This window comes from Vipera ursinii (assembly GCF_947247035.1).
Source record: "Vipera ursinii genome assembly, chromosome: 2".
Taxonomy (NCBI): Eukaryota; Metazoa; Chordata; class Lepidosauria; order Squamata; family Viperidae; genus Vipera; species Vipera ursinii.
The window spans coordinates 121,659,123-121,680,938 of NC_139513.1; the positions used below are offsets into that span (position 1 = coordinate 121,659,123).

The 21,816-nt window shown below is 41.5% G+C and overlaps 1 long non-coding RNA gene across 1 annotated transcript; it reads left to right on the plus strand.

Moving 5' to 3' along the window:
* The first annotated feature begins 231 nt into the window (after positions 1 to 231).
* Positions 232 to 21,604, plus strand: LOC310633770. Its single transcript, XR_014491084.1, has 3 exons — positions 232 to 269; positions 4,249 to 4,314; positions 21,161 to 21,604. It is a non-coding gene; the product is annotated as an uncharacterized lncRNA (long non-coding RNA).
* Positions 21,605 to 21,816: the final 212 nt, after the last annotated feature.

Here is a 21,816-nt window from a genome sequence, read left to right on the forward strand (position 1 = left end):
GACATTTTATCAGAGGGGCGGGCACGATTACGAACGATATCGTTGGACCAATGAAAATCGGGAGAAAGGAGTGGCGACGCGCTAAGCACGCCTCCCAAAGGCAAGGACAAATCGTAAATGGGAACGGAGGCGGAAACATGCAAATAAAAATCCCCGCCCCTTATTCTTCATGGTATTTCTTTATTGGTTGTCCAGGTGGTACAAAAAAAAGTTTCACTTTCTTCCAGGAAGCCGGGCTGTTGTTTAGATTGTCGATGCTATCTTACCAGGTAACTATAAATTTTCTTTTATGAAAAAACAGTTCTTTTCGCGCAGAAAACAGAATTCACGGTCTTCGATGACATTTAAACCTAATTAAGTTTAATTAAAATAAAGTTAATCAAGGACACAAGGTGTATCTTTCTAAAATAAGCTCTGTGCTACCGCACAATATTTACCAACTTATCTGGGAAACAAAAGAACAAAGAACTGGACATGGTATCACGGAAATACCTTTGGGCTACTCCAAATTGAACACCCATCTCTGAAAAGTCTGTTGCCAACTACTTTTGAAGCCCACTATAGAATCAAGCTTGTTTTATCCTAAATGGATACAGATGAATGTCTGTATGCCACAAACACCTTCCAACACTTCAAATTACACTCCCACCTGTCCAGAAGAGAGAGCCTTATGAGATAAAATAGATCTTATTCAGTCCAAAACTGATAAGAGGATTTTAGCTAATATTTCTACTACTATGAGTAGATAGTCCAAATCTCCGAGTCACAAATGTAACATATCTGTATAGGATCTCTCACAAGTCTTTCCTGAGAAACTTTTGCTCTCTGTTGTTTTGCTTAGAACTTCAATGTTCTTTTCATATATTTTATTTGTGTTCTAAATGTATTTTGTGGGTGTCTTGGAATCATTATTGTCTTTGGCAATTGCCTGGGCCAGTCTCTGCAGTTTTCTTGGCAAAGTTTTCCAGAAGTGGTTTGCCATTGTCTCCTTCCTAGAGCTAAGGGAAACTGACTGGCCTTAGGTCATCCAGCTGGCTTTGTTACCCAAGGCAGAACTAAAAGTCAGCCTCCCAGTTTCTAGCTGGATACCTCCTCCACTACAGCAAACTGGCTCTGCTCCATATTTTAGTACATAATAAATGCACATAGTCTTTGACTTCCATCCATTTGTTCAGTGACTGTTTAAAGTTATGGCAGTACTGAAGAAAAAGGACAGCAACTGGTCCTCAAAGTTATATCCACTGCAGCATCCCTGCTCACATAATTGCGGTCCAGACATTCATTGCCCAGTTCATGATTATAACATTGCAGGGAGCTGTGGTCACATGATCACCATTTTTGACGTATTCTGCCAGCTACACACAAGTAAAATCAATGAGGAAGTTGGCAGGGATGGCTAGTCGCTCTGGTAAATCACTCCCACTTTTTCTCCTGTCCATAGCAGCTATATGTGCATGGCCTATACCACAGGTTTGCAACCCGCGGCTCCAACCCGCAGGGTAGGTGCATATCTCGCATTGGCTCCAATCTTCAGTCAAACTCTGTTCTGCGCATACACGCATGTACGTGCATGTGCACACATTTTTTGTGGCTCCCAGTTTTTCCTTTTGTGAGGGAACCGGTTCCGAGTGGCTCTTTCACTGTTTCAGGTTGCTGACCCCTGGCCTACACCGACCCTCTCCTAAGTTTCATGTGATCTGTGTTCCCAGCCTCACCCCCCAATTCACTCATGACACCCCCAGCCACCTCCCAGCAACCCCAGCCTCTTTACCTGGGATTCCTGCCTCTTCTTGCTTAACAACCTAGATGCTTCAGGCGTACAGCAGGAACTAGGACTACTGGGATGGTTGTCATTAAGTAATGCAGTCATGTGACAAGACGCTTCATGGCTGCATTGCTTAGCAATGGCAGTCCTATTCCCAATTACCATCATAACCATGTATAAAATGGCCATCAAGATGTTGGACTAGATGGCTAAACCCATATTTAATTGCTATCTCAGCCATGGAAGTTCTCTAGGTGTCTTTGAATCAGACAATCTTTTTCAGCCCAACTTATGTCACAAGGTTTTTGTGAGGAAAAATTGGAGGAGGAACTCCCATGCATACCACCTAGAAATCCTGGGCAGAAGATGGACTGTGACAAATAATGAATATTCTTATCTACATTCTACAATCTACAATCATTAGAGACGACTTATCTGGCTTCTGTTTCTGCTGTCTATCTCAGCTTCTCCATGATCCTCAACTAATAGCTCTTGCACATTCAATTTTTTAATTTTTTAATTTTGTGGTCCTGTCCTATTTTTATATGGCAATAACTTGGAGATCAAAAATGGATAGTTCTTGGGGAACCCGGAATTTTGTTTCTAGTTTCCTGTTGCTGTTGAATGCTAAATGGCTGAAGGCTTTCATAAAAGCATTCATCTCTTATTAGGACATTGGTTGCTAGGATAGACAAGGAACTGCTCTTCTTTTTGACAAGCTAAAAGAGGTTTTCCCTTATCATCTTCCCAGGCTGCAAAATGCATGCCCTTGAAAGTTGTGTTTGGATCCCCACTCTTTTAGGAAATCTTTAAAGCCACACTCTCCTTTAATCCACCTGTTCGACTTTTCATTATTTTGTTTTAAGTTTTGTTAACTGGCATGACACTCATCAGAGCAGAAAGAGAGCACAAATCTGACAAACAAATACATTCATGGGAATTTCTCAAAGATTAACCTTGTGACTTCTTAATCTCAGTCTAAGGATTTCCTGCCACAAGGCTTTTTCTATAGCTGAATCCTACTCTGCCAGCTAGGCAATCCAATGACCCTTGCTGCTTCAAGTCACAGATGATTATATTGGAGCAATATTAGTAGGACTCGGGAGTGAGCTCAAACATCCAGTTTCCCAAGAAAATGTAAAATCACGTAGGAAGATACAAGCTGTAGAGCAACCCTTTCTATGTAGCATTCAGAACTAGGAGGCTTATAGCAATAGCTTGGACAGAAACTAAACTTAAGTGGTTTACTGACTGAATAATGAGACAATTTACAGCAGATTGTTTCTCTTTTCATTTCTGACCTCTCCCCATTTTTGGTATATCATAGCAAAAAAATAAAAAGGCTGGGCTGCATCTATGCTTTCAATGTATTCTTGACACATCTGAACTAGAGTCCATGAACCAGTTAGGCCTTCTGTACTAACAGGAGTCAGTTTAAAGGGAATTGAACCAGTTAAATCAGTCTGAGTCCTCCCTACATTCTCTAGGAAAATATCTTGCCCTCTGCTACATCATAGACTAGACATTCCCTGTTCACACCAAATTGAACAGTACTGCAAAGGACAGCTGAGTGGGTGATGCCTATGAGCATAGGGGCACCACATCTGGACCACAACAATCAATGTGATCCCTCAGTGAGTGTTAAGAGTGTGATGCTTTTTGTTTTTTTTCCTTCTAGTGCAGGGGTGTCAAGCACAAGTTCCCCTTGCCGGAACTGGTGTGGGCGCGGCTTCCACATGAAGCATCCGGCCTGCAGGCCGGCAGTTTGACAACCCTGTTCTAGTGGGATTCTGGAATGTTGCAGCCCAGAAATTCAAGGGAATTTCTCTAACCCTAGTTGAGAATTTCCATCTTTTGGCCTTCAGCTCTTGGGGCATGAAAAGAAGTAACAATATCCTGCCTGCCCGTCAAACTAAGAAACTGCCCATCTCCATCAGAGCTTGTCTGCTTCAGCCCCTTTTCTTGGTTCTGTTTGGCAGAGAGGTCTGCTCCCTTGGCTACTTAGTTTGCCCTTGGAGTAGTTTAATGGAGCAACCGCGTAGTTTTTTTGCCCCAGACTTACATTGTTTTTCAGCTTCCTTGCTCAAACCTATAAAGTGTTTGAAAGTCTGCCGTTCTGTTCTAGTCCCAAGAGCTTGTGCTTGGAATGTATCTGAACAGTTTTACTTTTGCTTACGAAGGTGTCTTGGTTTATGAGCTTTCTTCTTTACCCAATTCTGTCTGGCAGGTGACGCTGCAGAAAAGGAGGTCAGTGCGTGCCGGGTTCCCTGGTGTTCGCCCTTTAAATCCATTCCATCTCACTAGTACATCAGTCTGCAAATCTGTCTGTTGAAAAGCAGCTAAGTTGATACTAATGCTGTTGCTTTACTTCTGTATTATACTGCTCTTCCCCCACTCTGAGTAGCTTACACGAGAAAAAAAGATTAAAAAGAAACAAAACGTGCAATAGTTAAAATTAATAACATCACACTGTTCTCTTTCAGAGGAACTGCCATGCAGAAAAAGAGAGAAGTGGGAAAATAATAAACTAAAGAAATTGAAGACATGAGGTAAAAATGAGGAACATGCCTAAAAAGTCATAGTGGGATTAGGCAGCCTAACAAAAGCAAGCAAGCAAGCAAGGAATATATATAACATATACCAATAGTATTCACTAAATCTCCCCATGTCTTTTACATTTGCAAATTGTGCTGTCTTCCATTATGTCCGTATGCTGCTTCATATATTGTATTTTGTTTTTTAAACTTCTTACCACTCTCTTTTTCAGCACTCCATCCATTCATTACATATCAGCTTTCCTCTTGACCCATTCTTTTTTCACATACTTGTTTTGAAATTTGTCCCTCCTTCATTCTCTTAATTGTTTTGGAAGTGGGGAAAGTTGTCTACCACTGCATTGTTTGTTGTAACATACATGTTAGCAGAACAGCATCTCTGGATAGAGGATTGATTCTCCCTTTTTCCAAAACAACCTGCCATGGTGGGGGTCAGCAATTCTCTTGTACTGATAAGGCAGAAATTTCCTGTGATTAAAGGTATGACATTCCTTTGTAGCTATTTGATTTGGATCTTCACTAGTGATTTAAATGGGCTTTTGTTGTGATATTGCCTATTTGCATCAGTCAGTGGCATCCACTCACCTGATCTGATAGTGCTTTCAGGCCCTTTGTACTGCTATCCATTCCAGTTGGTAATTCAGCAGTGTTGACTCACAATGAATCTACATTCTTTGCCCTGCCTTGCCCTGCTTGAAGGTAAGCTCCCTACCCCGTTATGCTAGACTAATCTGGTTTCCAGATGGCTCTTTTAAATCTTGTCTGGATTACATCAAAAGGCTGACAGGCTGAGAAATTACACATCAACAGGGCAAATTTTGTTGCTATCTTCAATCATCATGCCTTAATGCTTCATTTGTTTGGCTCCAACACTTCTTGGGTCTGCTGTCTTAGCTCTAGACTCTTTCCAATAGACACTACATTCTTACATGCTGAGATTTTCCTAATCCTAGATGCCTTTCCATCTCAGTTTGAGTAAAATAACTTCTTAGAAAGCCTTGTCCAGACTTTTCATTATCTATGCCACATTTAGCTGTTTTCAAATGCTAATCTGCCTTATCTTGCATGCTTTATCTTCTTATAAAGTGTCTGTGTGTGCACACCTATGTGTACGGGTGTGCATCTCTCTCTCTGGGTGTATGTATGTATGTGTGAATGTGTGTGTGTGTACATACGGTACATGTATATACATACATATTGCATATGCATAAAAAAGGTAAAGGTAAAGGTTCCCCCGCACATGCGTACTAGTCGTTTCCAACTCTAGGGGCTGGTGCTCATCTCCGTTTCAAAGCCGAAGAGCCAGCGCTTGTCCAAGGACGTCTCCGTGGTCATGTGGCCGGCATGACTACTGTAGACGCCAAAGGCGCATGGAACACTGTTACCTTCCCACCATACTGGTCCCTATTTTTCTACTTGCATTTTTTTACATGCTTTCGAACTGCTAGGTTGGCAGAAGCTGGGACGAGTAACAGGCGCTCACTCTGCTACGCGGCACTCAACCCACCAAACTGCCGACCTTCTCATCGACAAGCTCACTGTCCTAACCCACTGAGCCGCCGCGTCCCTCTTGCATATTCATACACATATACAAACTAGTGGCAGATTGTATAAAAAATAGTAACTTTTTGTTTCAAAGTGTAGCTAACAACAGAAAAGTTTCCTATCAAATCTGCATGTTGTACACTGTTCAACACGTTTGGTTACAATTATCCTGTTAAGGATGCAAAAAAAAAAGATTTAAACACACCTTTTTTGCTTTGGGACTTTTCTTCTACTTGTTATACCTTACACTGAAAATCGTACAAATTATTTTAGAGCTGCTGGTGTTTGTCAAGGCTGCCTACTAGTTCCTTAATGTTATTTCCAGTATTTGGAATCCATTAAGGCATCAGGAATTATTGATCCGTTGTGCAAGAAACAAAATAACCACAATAATATGTAATATTGGATGGGTACATATATGCCTGATTTACAACAATTGCATTTTGCTGTTTTCTGGTGCATAACTTTTTTCAATAGAAGGATGAAAAAGAGGACTTCTAAGCAAATGTTTCTGGTTTTGTCTATAACAAGTTGAAAGCATTTTGTTCATTGTCAGGTTATACAGGGAGTGCAGAATTATTAGGCAAGTTGTATTTTTGAGGATTAATTTTATTATTGAACAACAACCATGTTCTCAATGAACCCAAAAAACTCATTAATATCAAAGCTGAATATTTTTGGAAGTAGTTTTTAGTTTGTTTTTAGTTATAGCTATTTTAGGGGGATATCTGTGTGTGCAGGTGACTATTACTGTGCATAATTATTAGGCAACTTAACAAAAAACAAATATATACCCATTTCAATTATTTATTTTTACCAGTGAAACCAATATAACATCTCAACATTCACAAATATACATTTCTGACATTCAAAAACATAACAAAAACAAATCAGTGACCAATATAGCCACCTTTCTTTGCAAGGACACTCAAAAGCCTGCCATCCATGGATTCTGTCAGTGTTTTGATCTGTTCACCATCAACATTGCGTGCAGCAGCAACCACAGCCTCCCAGACACTGTTCAGAGAGGTGTACTGTTTTCCCTCCTTGTAAATCTCACATTTGATGATGGACCACAGGTTCTCAATGGGGTTCAGATCAGGTGAACAAGGAGGCCATGTCATTAGATTTTCTTCTTTTATACCCTTTCTTGCCAGCCACGCTGTGGAGTACTTGGACGCGTGTGATGGAGCATTGTCCTGCATGAAAATCATGTTTTTCTTGAAGGATGCAGACTTCTTCCTGTACCACTGCTTGAAGAAGGTGTCTTCCAGAAACTGGCAGTAGGACTGGGAGTTGAGCTTGACTCCATCCTCAACCCGAAAAGGCCCCACAAGCTCATCTTTGATGATACCAGCCCAAACCAGTACTCCACCTCCACCTTGCTGGCGTCTGAGTCGGACTGGAGCTCTCTGCCCTTTACCAATCCAGCCACCGGCCCATCCATCTGGCCCATCAAGACTCACTCTCATTTCATCAGTCCATAAAACCTTAGAAAAATCAGTCTTGAGATATTTCTTGGCCCAGTCTTGACGTTTCAGCTTGTGTGTCTTGTTCAGTGGTGGTCGTCTTTCAGCCTTTCTTACCTTGGCCATGTCTCTGAGTATTGCACACCTTGTGCTTTTGGGCACTCCAGTGATGTTGCAGCTCTGAAATATGGCCAAACTGGTGGCAAGTGGCATCTTGGCAGCTGCACGCTTGACTTCTCAGTTCATGGGCAGTTATTTTGCGCCTTGGTTTCTCCACACGCTTCTTGCGACCCTGTTGACTATTTTGAATGAAACGCTTGATTGTTCGATGATCACGCTTCAGAAGCTTTGCAATTTTAAGAGTGCTGCATCCCTCTGCAAGATATCTCACTATTTTTGACTTTTCTGAGCCTGTCAAGTCCTTCTTTTGACCCATTTTGCCAAAGGAAAGGAAGTTGCCTAATAATTATGCACACCTGATACAGGGTGTTGATGTCATTAGACCACACCCCTTCTCATTACAGAGATGCACATCACCTAATATGCTTAATTGGTAGTAGGCTTTCGAGCCTATACAGCTTGGAGTAAGACAACATGCATAAAGAGGATGATGTGGTCAAAATACTCATTTGCCTAATAATTCTGCACTCCCTGTATATGGTGTTAATACTATTACAGCTTAGAACATTTGACTGATATCTTTGTATCATCCAAAGATTAATTTGATATTGTTATTTTTAGTTCTTATCATTTAAAAAGGCTCTTTATTTCCTTTGTGGGATTTATCATGCTAGCATTTAATTGTCTGCCTTATTGTCTTGATTTATACTTTAATCTTAGCTCTTCATTTTTTAATATCTCAAAGAAATTATTCACATAGTCAGGCTTTTTCATATGCCTATATATGCCTGTATGCATTTTAAATAAGCCATTTCATTTTCAAGGAATTAGTGTTATTACTGAATAACATGCATCAGAAAACCCTACCTCAAGATTTTTTTTAAAAGTTAAAAAATTAACAAGCATATATCAGAGCATATTCTAAGGCCTGGCAACAGCTCTGAAATTAATATGTTAACTCAGTATTGGGGCATCTGGAAGTAAAATGCCAATTTCTTTGGATACAATACTACTATTGGAAGAGATCAAACCCTGGATAACTGTTGCCAGCTATTGTAGATAATTATTAGCACAATAAATTTGTTCCCATTATTTCCCATATTTCTTTATAATCAGCAATTCCCAACCTTCTTAAGCTGGCTCAGGAATTCTGGGAGTTGAAGTCCACGAGTCATAAAAGAGCCAAGGTTGCCTACCCCGGGCCTAGACAAATCTACCACAGCAAGAACTGTCTCCTGAAATCATAGGTACATGATTTAGAACGCTGTTTCTCAAACTTGACAACTTGAAGATGTGTGGACCTCAACTCCCAGAATTCCCCAGCCAGCCTTAAAGCAGTGTTGTTCAAACTTGGCAATTTGAACATATCTTGGCTGGCGAATTCTGGGAGTTGAAGTCCACACATCTTCAATTTACCAGATTGAGAAGTAGTGATTTAGAGTGAACTGTAGACAATCTGAGGTACCACATACTCATCTCTGTTTTTTATTGTTGCTGGGATTGGTCATTCTTGTTGAAGGGGTCAAAAGCAGCTATTGTTATCTGAGAAAATTGTTATCTTAAAGAGGCAGAGTATCTTTACTATTCCCATACTGTATGTGATACATGGCTTAGTTCTAAATTCAGCAATATATTTAAATTAGAGTGCATTTTCATTGACTGTGCTCTCATTCAGAGTTTCACACAAATAAGAAACTGGGAGCTAGAATTCAACATCAACATTATTCAAGTAACAAAAATGAAAATACTGTAGGTTTGCCCATTTCCTTTCACGGTTGGGGTGAAATGACAGAAATAACTTCAAAGATATCTTTGTGGCTTTTTTCTCCACAGGACCTATAAGAGACAGGCCTGGGGGGAGGCAGGGTCTGTTGGAGCACATGTGGAGTATACTTAACTCATCAGCTGATCATACTGTGTTTGAAGCAATAATACACTCCCAGGTTTTAATAACTGCATAATATGGGGGGCCCTGTGGATAGGGGCTGCAAATTCCCCTCTACAATGCAAAGGAAAATAAATCCGTGTCAGTGCTTTGTCCCTCTAAAAGCAGAAAGGAATCTATAAAATGGCATTGGGCACACAGTGACACAAACAGGGAGGGGCCAGGATGGCAAAAATATAATAATAAGTTGGAAGGGACCTTGGAGGTCATCTAGTACAACCCCCTGCTCAGGCAGGAAACCCTATACCATTTCAGACAAATAGCTGTCCAGTCTCTTCTTAAAAAGCTCCAGTGTTGGAGCATTCACCACCTCTGGAGGCAGGTTGTTTTACTGGTTAATTGTTCTAACTGTCAGGAAGTTTCTCCTTAGTTCTAGGTTGCTTCTCTCCTTGGTTAGTTTCCATCCGTTGCTTCTTGTCCTGCTTTCAGGTGCTTTGGAGAATAGCTTGACTCCCTCTTCTTTTTTAAATTTATTTATTTTTATTTATTTATTTATTTTCCCATTTCTTCAACAAACAAGTCAATAAATATATCGCCATACATAAATACATACACGTAAGTTTGGGTGCTGCTCGTCCATTTCCCCTTTCACTGTATCCACCCTCCTTCTCTCTCTTCACTCTTCTCTACTTTCTTTCTCCCTTTCTCCTTTCTTTCCTACTTCCCTCTTCTTCCTCTCCTCTCCTCTTTCCCTCACCACTCCCCTCCCGTTTCTCCCCACTTCTCCTCCTCTTTCCCTCCAACCTTCCTACTTCCTTCCCCCTCCTCTACTCTCTTCCCTCTCTCCTCTCCTTTCTTCCCTCCCATTCCTCTTCCGATACAATTCAGGGGTGATGTCCGAGCAGCTCCTCTCCTTGGATTTTCAATGTCTATATTAGGTATGATAATATCCTTATCTCCTCATTTTTCTTCCATCTAAATTAGTGTTAGCTGTCTTTTAAGCATATGCTTTTTTTCACCCACTCCTAAAGTTTTCCCCAAATTTCATAATACTCTGACTCTGCCTTATCTTTAATTATCATTGTTAATCTATTCATTTCCGCACATTCCATTATTTTCCTGACCACCTCTTCTTCTGGAGGAGCTTTCAGTGCCTTCCAGTTTTGTGCAAACACAATCCTAGCTGCAGTGGTTATATGAATAATCAAATAAGTGTGCTCTTTGCTGTATTTCTCTGGTAAAATACCCAACAGGAATATTTCTGGTCTTAATTCTATACGTTGTTGTATCATCTTTTCTATCCATGATTTGATTATGTTCCAGTAGGTTTTAGCTTCTGCACACAACCACCACATATGATAGAAAGAGCCTGGTATTTGATGGCATTTCCAACATTTCATAGATCTGTCCTTAAACATTTTAGCTAGTCTTTCTGGAGACATATGCCATCTGTAGACCATCTTGTACATATTTTCTTTATACACTGTCGCCATTGTCAGTTTATAATTTCCCACAATTGCTGCCATCTATCTAATTCAATTGTATATCCAGAATTTCTTGACCATTTTATCATTAACTCCTTAACTTGCTCCTTCTCTAATTCCCTATATAATAAGTAGCTATACATTTTTAAAATCCATTTTTCTTCAGTTCCTGTAAGTATTTCATCTAACTCTGTTCTCCCCAAATTAAAACCATCTATTTTAGCATCTTTTTCATATCTAGATTGTATTTGCGTTCTCATGTACCAATCCATCTTTATTCCTTGTTCCTCTAATTGTTGTTTGGTTTTGACTCCCTCTTCTTTGTGGCAGCCCCTGAGATATTGGAACACTGCTATCATGTCACCTCTCACCCTTCTCTTCGTTAATTTAATTTAATTTAATTTAAATTAAATTAGACTTATATACCGCCCTTCTCCCGTAGGACTCAGGGCGGTTCACAAGGTTTTTTAAAAACAATACAACAAATTACAAAAATTAAAAACAATTAAAATGATTACACTAACCTTGAACTAAAAACCCAATTACAATTAAGATACAGTTAAAACCCCAGTTAATACTCTCAGTCCAGGCCAGAAAGCTCGAAGAGCCAGGTCTTCAGGTCCCGGCAGAATAAGCAAAGGTCAGGGGCAGTCCTAAGCTCTACGGGCAGCTGGTTCCAAAGGGCCGGCGCACCCACAGACAAGGCCCTCCCCCTAGGTATTGTCCGCCAGCAATCTTTTACTGGCGGTACCCTGAGGAGACCCTCCCTGTGGGAGCGCACAGGACAAAGGGAGCTTGATGCCGGCAGCAGGTGTTCCCTCAGATATCCCGGACCCATGCCATTCAGGGCTTTATAGGTCATCACCAGCACCTTGAATCTCACCTGGAGGGCAACTGGAAGCCAATGCAGCTTGTGGAGTAGAGGTGTTACATGGGAGTATCGGGAAACCCCCATCACAACCCGCGCGGCTGCATTCTGCACCAGCTGAAGCCTCCGAGTGGTCCTCAAGGGCAGCCCCATGTAGAGAGCATTGCAGTAGTCCAATCGGGAGGTCACGAGTGCATGAGTGACTGTGCACAGGGCATCTCGGTCCAGGTAGGGCCGCAACTGGCGTACCAGGCGAACCTGGGCAAAGTTAAACTACACATACCCAATTCCAGCAACCGTTCCCTATATGTTTTAGCCTCCAGTCCCCCAATCATCTTTGTTGCTCCTCTCTGTACTCTTTCCAGAGTCTCAACATCTTTTTTACATCATGGTGACCAAAACTGGATGCAGTATTCCAGGTGTGGCCTTACCAAGGCATTGTAAAGTGGTATTAGTACTTCACGTGATCTTGATTCTATCCCTCTGTTAATGCAGCCTAGGACTGTGTTGGCTTTTTTGGCAGCTGCAGCACACTGCTGGCTCATATTGGACTCTGAGATCCCTCGCACAGTTACTACTATTGAGCAAGGTACCACCTATACTATACCTGTGCATTTGATTTTTCCTGCCTAAATGTAGAACCTTGCTTGCCTAAATGTAGAACCTTGCTATATTCAACAAAATTGGATGGGGAGCAACTAAAGGAATAGCAAATTATGGGGACATAAGGACTAGCAAAGTGTTACATCTTTCAGTTTTTTCCTCTTTACATTTTCAAGCATTTTATCATTAAGGCCAGCCATGTTTCTGTTTATCCTACTGTGCAAAAGCATGTCTTCCAATTTCTTGAAAAGGGGCCTTTTTTCCTATCTTCATTTTAAGGTCAATGAAGTTTATCTTATGAAGGGTGAAAAAATGGTGTTTTTGAACATAATCATTATGTGGAGGCTTCACTGTTTTTCCTTACACCTTCTATGTCCCTTTGTGATCTTCCTGATTGCTTACGCTACCTGTTCTGAAAAAGCAATGGAAGGAGGTCCCCTATTTAGACTTCTTAAAGATTTCGTTAAAGTATAGAAGATCAGAAAGGCTGCTGAAGGGAGAATTGTGCAATACAACAACTCCATACATTCACAAATAAATATATTTGAACGAAAGCAGTATCAGAAATCCCTATTATATTCTTGTAGTCTATGGAAGAAGCGCCAACTTTCTTTAATTGATGGGAGTGGCTTTTCTGAATAGAATTTAGGAACAAGATTCAAAATAAGCTCCATAGGGGTTTTCTAGATCAACAGTTCTTAAACGGGATAATTTGTGCATAACCTGGGGTAATGGAGTCATGCGTAACTGCTTCTTTGTGAGTTGAGGGTCCAGTTTGGGACAACCACTGCCGAGAGAAAGACAACTCCTGCCAGACAAAATCTGGGGTTTTTTTTGGTTTTTGGTAGGTGTAATGACACCAATCACAACCAGAAAAAGGTTTAATTGGGTCTAACAGTTTAAGAACCATTCTTGTGTAGGAAGAGTGACAGAGAAAAACCCAATGGGTGAGTGAAGTTCCATTTTTCCTGTGTTTGAATTTCTCCTTATTTTAAAGTGCCAATAGCATCTAGACAGAGTAGGTCTTTACTTTTCAAAATATGAAGGATAGTAAACACTTTGTGAGGAGGCAGTGGGCTTGTCCGAACATATCAAAAGTACAAGCAAATGGTACAAAGTGGTAGGGTAATTGTCTTGTGATTAAGGCATCATGCTAGTAAATGGGAGAGGCCATGGGTTCAAGTCCCGCCTTAGCCATGAAAGCCAGATGGGTGACTTTGGGCCAGTCATTTTCTCTTAGCCTAACTCAACTCACAGGGGTTTTTTTGTGGGGTAACTAGGAGGAGTAGAGTTTGTGGGATATATTTGTCACCTTAAGTTATTTGTAAAAATAAGGCGGGATACAAACAAAGGAACAAATGGAATAGTAGTTGTGTGATTCACAATTTCATACATAGTGTGTAAAGTGGGTTTGGGAGTGGGGGTTAAGATTAAGGCCATACTCGTAACTCAGGGGTCTTCGAACTTGGCCCTTTTATGACTTGTGGACTTCAACTCCCAGAATTCCTCAGCCAGTGCACCTGGCTGAGGAATTCTGGGAGCTGAAGTCCACAAGTGATAAAAGGGCCAAGTCTGAAGACTCCTGCTCTAACCTATCTAGCTGCCTTATCATTTGTAACTTACAACAAACAACATAAAACAGGATCTGTCGTTGCCTCCTGTATGTGTAAATTTTTGCCAACACAAGTGTGCCTCTGTTTGGCTCCCGCTCTCCTAACCTTATGTAAGTGCCTCAAAATCTGGTTTTGCCAGTTGTCCTGGACCTCCAATGGGAGAATGTTACACTGGAGGCAATTTATAGATAAATAACAGACCTCATCTCCCCTCCCCCATCCTACTACCTCCCTCCCCATCTTTTTGTTAAAGTTGATAATTTATACCTTTATAGTATTTTATTCGTATTATACACATATTTTGTATAGATTCGTCTTTTTAACGTTGTAAGCTGCCAGAGTCACCCTGCAGTAAGATGGGTGGCAATCCTTGAACAGATACAGAAGAAGGCTTTGATTTTACACTAACGTACCTATACTGTTGTTTCTCAACCTTGCAATGTTGAGGTCTGTGGACATCAAAGCCCAGAATGGCTGACTGGAGAATTCTGGGATTTAAGTCCACACAACCTAGTTGCCAAGGTTGAGAAATACTGCTATGGATTGATCAACCAAGTACAGGCCCAAAGTGCATTCAACTTCCAACTGCTGATGGATATTTTAGAAGTCCAGCCTGTACTTTTTGAGTCAATCCACAATTAAAAAAATTCTTGGCATGGGTGTGTGTGTATGTGTGTGTGTATACAGTCTAGCTATTTTTTCAGAACATTTCCAAGAGTAGTTCAGCACATTAATATTTGGAATACCATCACATTGGCTAAAGAGAGGGGTTTTTTGTAATTTTATGTACAAAAATTATACAAATTGTTATTCATTAATCTGGTATGAAAAGAGAGATTTCTTCTTTTGGCCTCTTGAACAAATTGTCCTCTTGGGGAAAATATTGCTGGCTTGATAAGTCACTAATTCCACCCATCTCCTCCTCAAGCAGATTAGAGAAGATAAAAAGTCACTGATAACAGGCAATATTAACTAGCATTGCTGAGTTATACTGATCATTAGGGCAGATGCTGAGATCTGAGAAGGCCATAATTCATAATTGTACTTTGTTTGTTTTTGACCTAATATGTTACATAAACCTACTCACTTTGCAAATTAAGGTGCGTGGACTTGGATTTATGGGAACATAGCCAATTGCAATAATTTCATAAACCAAGGAGTAGCCCGCTGGGACGAGATTCCCCCTCCCCCGCTCCCTCTGCTATTGTTTAGAAGAGCCCGGAAGACCTGGTTCTTCACCCATGTCTTTGGCAAGAGAGAGTGACAACTCTTGTTTCATCACACTTTCTATTTTTTTTATCTGTAATCTGTATTGATTGCGTTGTAATTTCTTTGATGGTTGTGAGCCACCCAGAGTCATTGAAAGTTGGGTGGCATACACTTCTAATTTATTATGATTGGATGCACAATCAACCAGATGTTTAGACTGGATTTGATATTTTTATCCATCTAATGAGTCCTCCCCAAGCACCTGGGTTAGGCAAAAGTTGCTGTTAAAGGGTATCATTGCAGGATGTAAGCTGTTCTAAGTAAATCTGCCTTTTGCAAATGACTGATGGTGATTTGGCCATTGCCAATAGTGTTCAAATGGTGATCCAAATGTTTTGGGGTTGTATCCAAGGTGCCTATTTCCTATAGTTATGCCTATTACTACTTTCTTTGGCCACAGTCTTTCTACTTCTGTTTGCAGGTCTTTGTATTCTTCTGTTCTGCTGTCTCCAGATACTATCTAGACTTTTTTTTTCTTATTGACTGTTTTTAAGTCTGAAGTGTTGTTATGGTTTGTCACAGAGTCAGCCAGATGTTCAGACTGGATTTGGCATTTATATCCACCCATTGAATTATTATTATTATTATTATTATTATTGTCACATAGTCAGCCAGATGTTCAGAGTGGGTTTGTCATTCTTGTGTACCTATCGAGTCCTTTCCAAGGACCTGGGATAGGCAGATCTGGATGTTTGATGGTATTTGTTGTGATTCAGGGTCAGCCTGTGGGTTCGGCAGTTGGGTCGGATGACTCAGATGAGGGGGAGGAGGGGGGTGTTGAAGAACTTGCTGATGATGGCTTTGAGGCTCCGCAGAGCCCCCAGCCAGGCCCCTCCTACCTGGTGGAGACCCAGCTGTGTGAGCCTGACAGTGTGGATGAAGATGACCCACAGCTGGCCCTGTTCAAGGACGCCCGACGCAGGAGGCAGTCAAGTAGGAGCAAGCAGAGGAAGGCTGTGGGGCTTCTCGGAAGGAGGCAAAGAGAGGCCACGCCCTGAACTCTTTATAAAGGGAATGTTTGGGGAGGGCTGGTTTGCTGAAAGCAACCGCTCCGATAGTGTTTCAAAGCTCCTGTATCTTGGTATGTGTTTTGTTTGTTTTTGTAATAAATTTGGCAGACGTATTCCAGCCTCTTGCTGTTTATAAAGGGGTTGCCTTTTCTGCAAGGCCGGTAGCAGGCTGGTACAGAACAGTATTACAGATATCGTTGCAGGGTAGAAGCTGTTCTAAATAAATCTGCTTTTTGCAATTGACTGATGGCAGATTTGTCAATGCTAATGGTGTTTAAGTGGTGCTCCAGATGTTTTGGGATTGCACCCAAGGCCCCTATCACTATTGGGATTACCTTTGCTTGCTTTTGCCACAGTCATTCTATTTCTATTTGTAGGTTTTTCTATTCTATTATCTTCTCCGTTCTTTCTCTTCTATTCTGTTGTCTCCAGGTACTGCTACATCCACTATCCAAACTATATTGTCTTTTTTATCAACAGCTGTTAAATCTTGGCTGTTATGTGGCAGGTGCCTGTCTGTTTGAATTCTGAAGTCCCAGAGCAATTTAGCTTCTTCATTTTCAATGTTTTTCTCTATTTTATGGCCCTACCAGTTCTTGCTTGCAGGCAAATAATATTTCTTTCAGATTTTCCAGTGCACCATTGTTGCTGCATTGTCATGCTGCTGCTTGTTGTCAGTCTGTGAGATCTTCTTGCATCAGCTTACCAAGTGGTCCACTGTTTCTTCAGTTTCCTTGCATAGGTGGCACTTACTGTCTGTTGCTGTCTTCTCAATTCTGGCTTTGTATGCATTTGTTCTTAAGGCTTGGTCTTGTGCAACCAGAATTAGTCCCTCGGTCTCTTTCTTCAATGTTGTTGCTGTTATGATTATTGTTAGTGTGTGTGAACCCAACCCTGAGCCTTGGTGGAGCAGTGGGCTAATGCCTCCTTAAGTAACACCAGCTGCCTGCAATTAGTGCAGGTTTGAGTCCCACCAGGCTCAAGGTTGACTCAGCCTTCCATCCTTCCGAGGTAGGTAAAATGAGGACCCAGATTATTCGGGGCAATAAGCTGACTTTGTAATAATGCCGCTTTGGGGGGCGGCGAAAGCCCTAATAAGCAGGCATATACATAGAATGAAGGCTATTGCTAAGCACATTGGTTTGTGCTTTAGATTGTAAGCCGCCCTGAGTCTTCAGAGAAGGGTGGGATATAAATGGGATTAAAAAAAAACATGAGGGGGGCTCTCAGACAGCAGAACAGAGTGTCTAGATTAAGAAGATGGAATTGGGAATCTTCTGTTCCAGAATGTTTGCCCAATTCTAATCTTCTTTGCTGCCCTCCTCATATTTGGTGAAGGACGCTGTTCTGCTGAGAAGAAAAATTCAGAGGTTAGGCCATTTGTGCGTGAAATGGGAAAGGAGATGCTATCCTGTTTTTTTTCTACAGTAGCGAAAGATCTTTGGTGATACTTAGCTGCTGCATCCTTGGCAGAGAAAGGCTTGCTCAAAGGGAATATATAGTTTCTGACTCACAACTTGTGCTAATATCCCAATCCTGCAGCTACTTTTTAGATAAGCTGTGGTAGATACCAGGAATATGGTCCTTCTCTGAGATGATGAGTGAGTGAGATACCTTGATTTGATGCTCCTGAACTCTACATTACACATCCGAACCAGTCTCAATTGCCTCTTTTGCATAATCAAATGTCCAGAAGTACACAACTGCTTTACTAACTTGCACATTACGGGTTAAATTACAGAAAGGATTAAATCAAACCACAATTCAACACAGGCTCTGCAAAATGGGCTTTAGCTTGACACACAAAGGGAGGAATGTAATTCTGCTCAAAAGCACAACAAAAGAAATTCATAGCAGCTCATCTCATAAAGACTTGTGCAAATTGAAGATGTGGTCAATATACATAAAATAATTCATCAACATGTCCTGCATTATGCATAAAGGGTAGTGTGTGCTTTGCTTCCTTTTAAGGGATGGGAAAAGAAGGAAGCGCAGAAAACGTTTATAGGCTTCAGATATTTTTAAAGTGTTTTTACATACTTGCCTGGATTTGCATAAAACAAAATGCATTATAATGTTGCCCGATTCGTGCCCAAGCTCTTAGAGGGGGAGATTTAAATGGTCATGCATTCCATTATGAAGCTGACTAACCATTGAAGAAAAGGCAAGTATCAACTAAGTACTAAACGAAAAAGGAATAAAAAAAGACAAAAGGGGAGGAAAGCTGAACAATTGTAAGTAACCATTCGTGGCCAGAGTCCAAGGAGCCTATTGAATTTAAACAAGGAAGCATAAAAAGCCTTAACTAAACTTTCCTGCTGGTTACTTACAGCCGTAATAAGAGCCTAATCCTCAAGACAAGCCTAAAATTCCCAAGTATCATTTTGGATTTTGGAGGAAAGGGTTGGGGACTAAAGGAATCCAAATTGGCACTATTTGTTTTATTCTGCCAATGTCTGAATCTGAATGGCTTCCAAAAAGGATTGATGGAGCTCAGGATTATCAGAAGCAAACGGTAGGGTCTCCTGCTTGAGCAGTGGGTTGGACTAGAAGACCTCCGAGGTCTCTTTCAGCTCTGTTATTCTGTTAAGTCTTGGAGGCTCAGGACTACTTTTGATCCGCGGGCAGCAAGTCTTCAAATATCAATTGCAGGGAACATCTGCAGGGCAAGATGGGGGGAATCTCTCCAAGTCCTGCTTGCAAGCAGCCCAGAGGAATCTCTTGGCAGTGTGAGAAGCAAAATGCTACCCTGGAGAGATGTTGGTTTGATCCAGCAGGGAAAATTAGTTCTGTTCAAGTAAGGCTCCGCAACTTTACCAACTTGCAATATAAAGAGGCAGAGAAGCAGAAAGTTTTCTGGACTGCAGTCAGCTTTATCTGTTCTGCTCCCCTTCCAAGTACAGTGGGTTGCCTGCAAAGGAAGAGCCTCTAGGGCAGAGGATGGGAGAAACCCCCAAACTATCCAAACTACACAGTCAACTCCAAATGCGTTTGGAGTGAGTAGATTAAGGCTTCCGGGGAAGAAGGAAGACAAATAGAAAGCTTCCCAATTAATTGTGTACCGATCAAACAGAGAATCAGCAACTTTACTTCCTCTTGGGCACGTTTGATGATTAGGCTAAAATCTCAGAGCAGCAAATTTAACCCTGTTCCCGGAGGGAGCTTGGGGGTGTTGGTGGTGACAAACAGCCAATCAAGAGAGCACACATTCTCTGGGGAAGGGGGAAGAGGGGATTTTTCCATGCTGTGCTTGAGGTGAGGCATGCCAGTCATCACGTAGGCAAAGAGCCCCCACCGAACGCCCCAGATTTACATTTGAAGGTTCAGATCAACCGGGGAGGGGGCGAATGGGGGCGGGGAATAGCAGGAAAAACAGTTGGTTTTGTTCCTTCTGTGCTTCTCCTCAGACAAGATGTGACAAAAGCTGAAGCTGGGGAACAAACCCAAGCAGGCCAGCATGGAGGTCTGTAGCTCAAAATGTGCTCCTGGATGGAAGGCTTCTGCTAGCCGTAGGGTGCATTGGTGCCGGGTTTCATGTACCATTCAGGAACCCTTGAAATCACAATAGCCCGTAGCCCCCAATCTCCTCCTCCTTGGTGGGGAAGCTGGCAGAAAACAGACAGGGCAGGACAGCTTGTTTGAATGGGGTAATTTCTTGTTTCCAAGGAGACAGGCTGGAGGGAAGGGGCAAGGAATAATTTCCACACTGGATAATTGGGGACTTGTTTTGTGTCACGAAGTGGAGTACTGTATACAGTGGTTGTTCTCCTTGTTGTGAGCTTGGTGAGCCCTTTTTTTTTTTTTAAAAAGGACTAGAAGACCTCCAGTTTCCCTTCCAATTCTGCTTTTTCTTTATTCTGTAGCTGTTTTTATTCCCTCATTACTTTATAAGTAACTCAAGGTGGCAAACATACCTAATATTCCTTCCAACTCCTCTTCCTTCTCCTCCTTTTTTCACCACAACCACCCTGTTAGATGGGTTGGGCTGAGAGATTGACTATCCCAATTGACTTTCATACATAAGGTGGGACTAGAACTCACTGCTGCCTGATTTCTGGCCTTAACCATTACTCTAAACTGGCTCTCAAAACTTCAGCTTCCCTGTCTGAGCCACTCCTAAGGAGAACTTTAATGGCCTGAAAAATATACCAGCAAGTGATAGGCAAGATGAAAAAAGATAAATATTTTGGCCTGTAAGCTTCAGCGTGGAAGCTAAAGTACAGTATTGAAGTTAAAGCGAAGAACGAGATTGACTACACCTCTGGCAACCTCTGGGTCTGTTTTTATCGGCAGTGATCTCTGGATGATGATGATGATGATGATGATAACGATAAACTGAGCTGCAAGAATTACATTTACAAGCTTACAAGAAAGAGCCTTTTCTCAGAAGCCACAGGCAATATTGTTCCGGCAGCCTAAGCTGAACTCCAGCAACAGCAACAAGGCCACCGGTGGGATGCTAAAGGCATTTGGAGAATGCTAAAGTCTGCAGTAAAAGAATAGTGGGAGAAAGAAGAGGAGGAGGAGGAGGGTTTTAATTTAACAGATTGTGTTTACTTTCCCCCTTCACCTTTGGACCGTGATACAGTCAGTGAAACTCTGGGTGCTCATTACTTGGAAGAGGCATTGTGCACCCAGATTCTCCCACACCCACTCACCATGGCAGGGCAAATTCCAGTCAGGAGTTGCCTCTCCCTCATGACTAAAATTCTGTGCATATTTACTGAGAAGTAGATCCCAAACTCAGTGTGGTGTAGTTGATAAAAAGTTGTTAAGCTGGGACTGGAGAGAGCAAAGTCAATTGGGGGGCGGGGCGGATAGGGGCTCTTCTCTCAACTCATTTTGTCTCTCAAGGACAGTTGTAGGGGCAAAATTGAAAGAGGGCATACAATGCACAGGAGGTAGAATAACACGTGCAAAAACTGGTGACAGAAAGATGACAAATAACGTGAATCTTCTTCCTCTTCTCTCCAGGGAACACAGAGTTCAGCTGCATACCTGGGTTGTTGGAAGCCAGCCCCACTGTACTCAGTGTGATTTATTTTGTGTGCATAGCAGTGTAGTCATTCCAAAGCAAATGCAGATGTGAAATCCTAACTAGATTATCTTTCGGCAGTAAAAAAATAAATAAAAATCTGAGAGTTCTGTGCAATGTAATTATGGGAAAGCTGTTGTCAGCAGCAGAGAAAGCAGAAGTGAATCTGGAAAGAAAAAGTTGAATGAGAAAGATAGAGATCGGCTAATAAGACATTGTAGTTAAAATCGGAATTGTACATTTCAACTCTATGGACAATTTTGTTGGGATAGATCTGCTAATCATCATGCACCAAGTCATCTCATAAATGGATTAATGAAAAATCCATCCTTTAGATTAGAAGGCCATCTGTAATGATTGGGCAATTGAACTCAGTGGCTGGATTTACCCATTCCACTAATCTATAAAAAGGGTTTGATTCATTTTGGCCTAACATGTTGCATGAACTTATCACTGAGTTTAAGTCTAAAAGTACAGCAGAGAGTATTATAGCCTAAATTAAAGAATTTCCTAAGCCAGAAAAACCTTTGAGTGTAATACATCCCTACAGCCAATGTGACATGTTTCTGAATAAGTATGCTTAGGATTAGGGTGC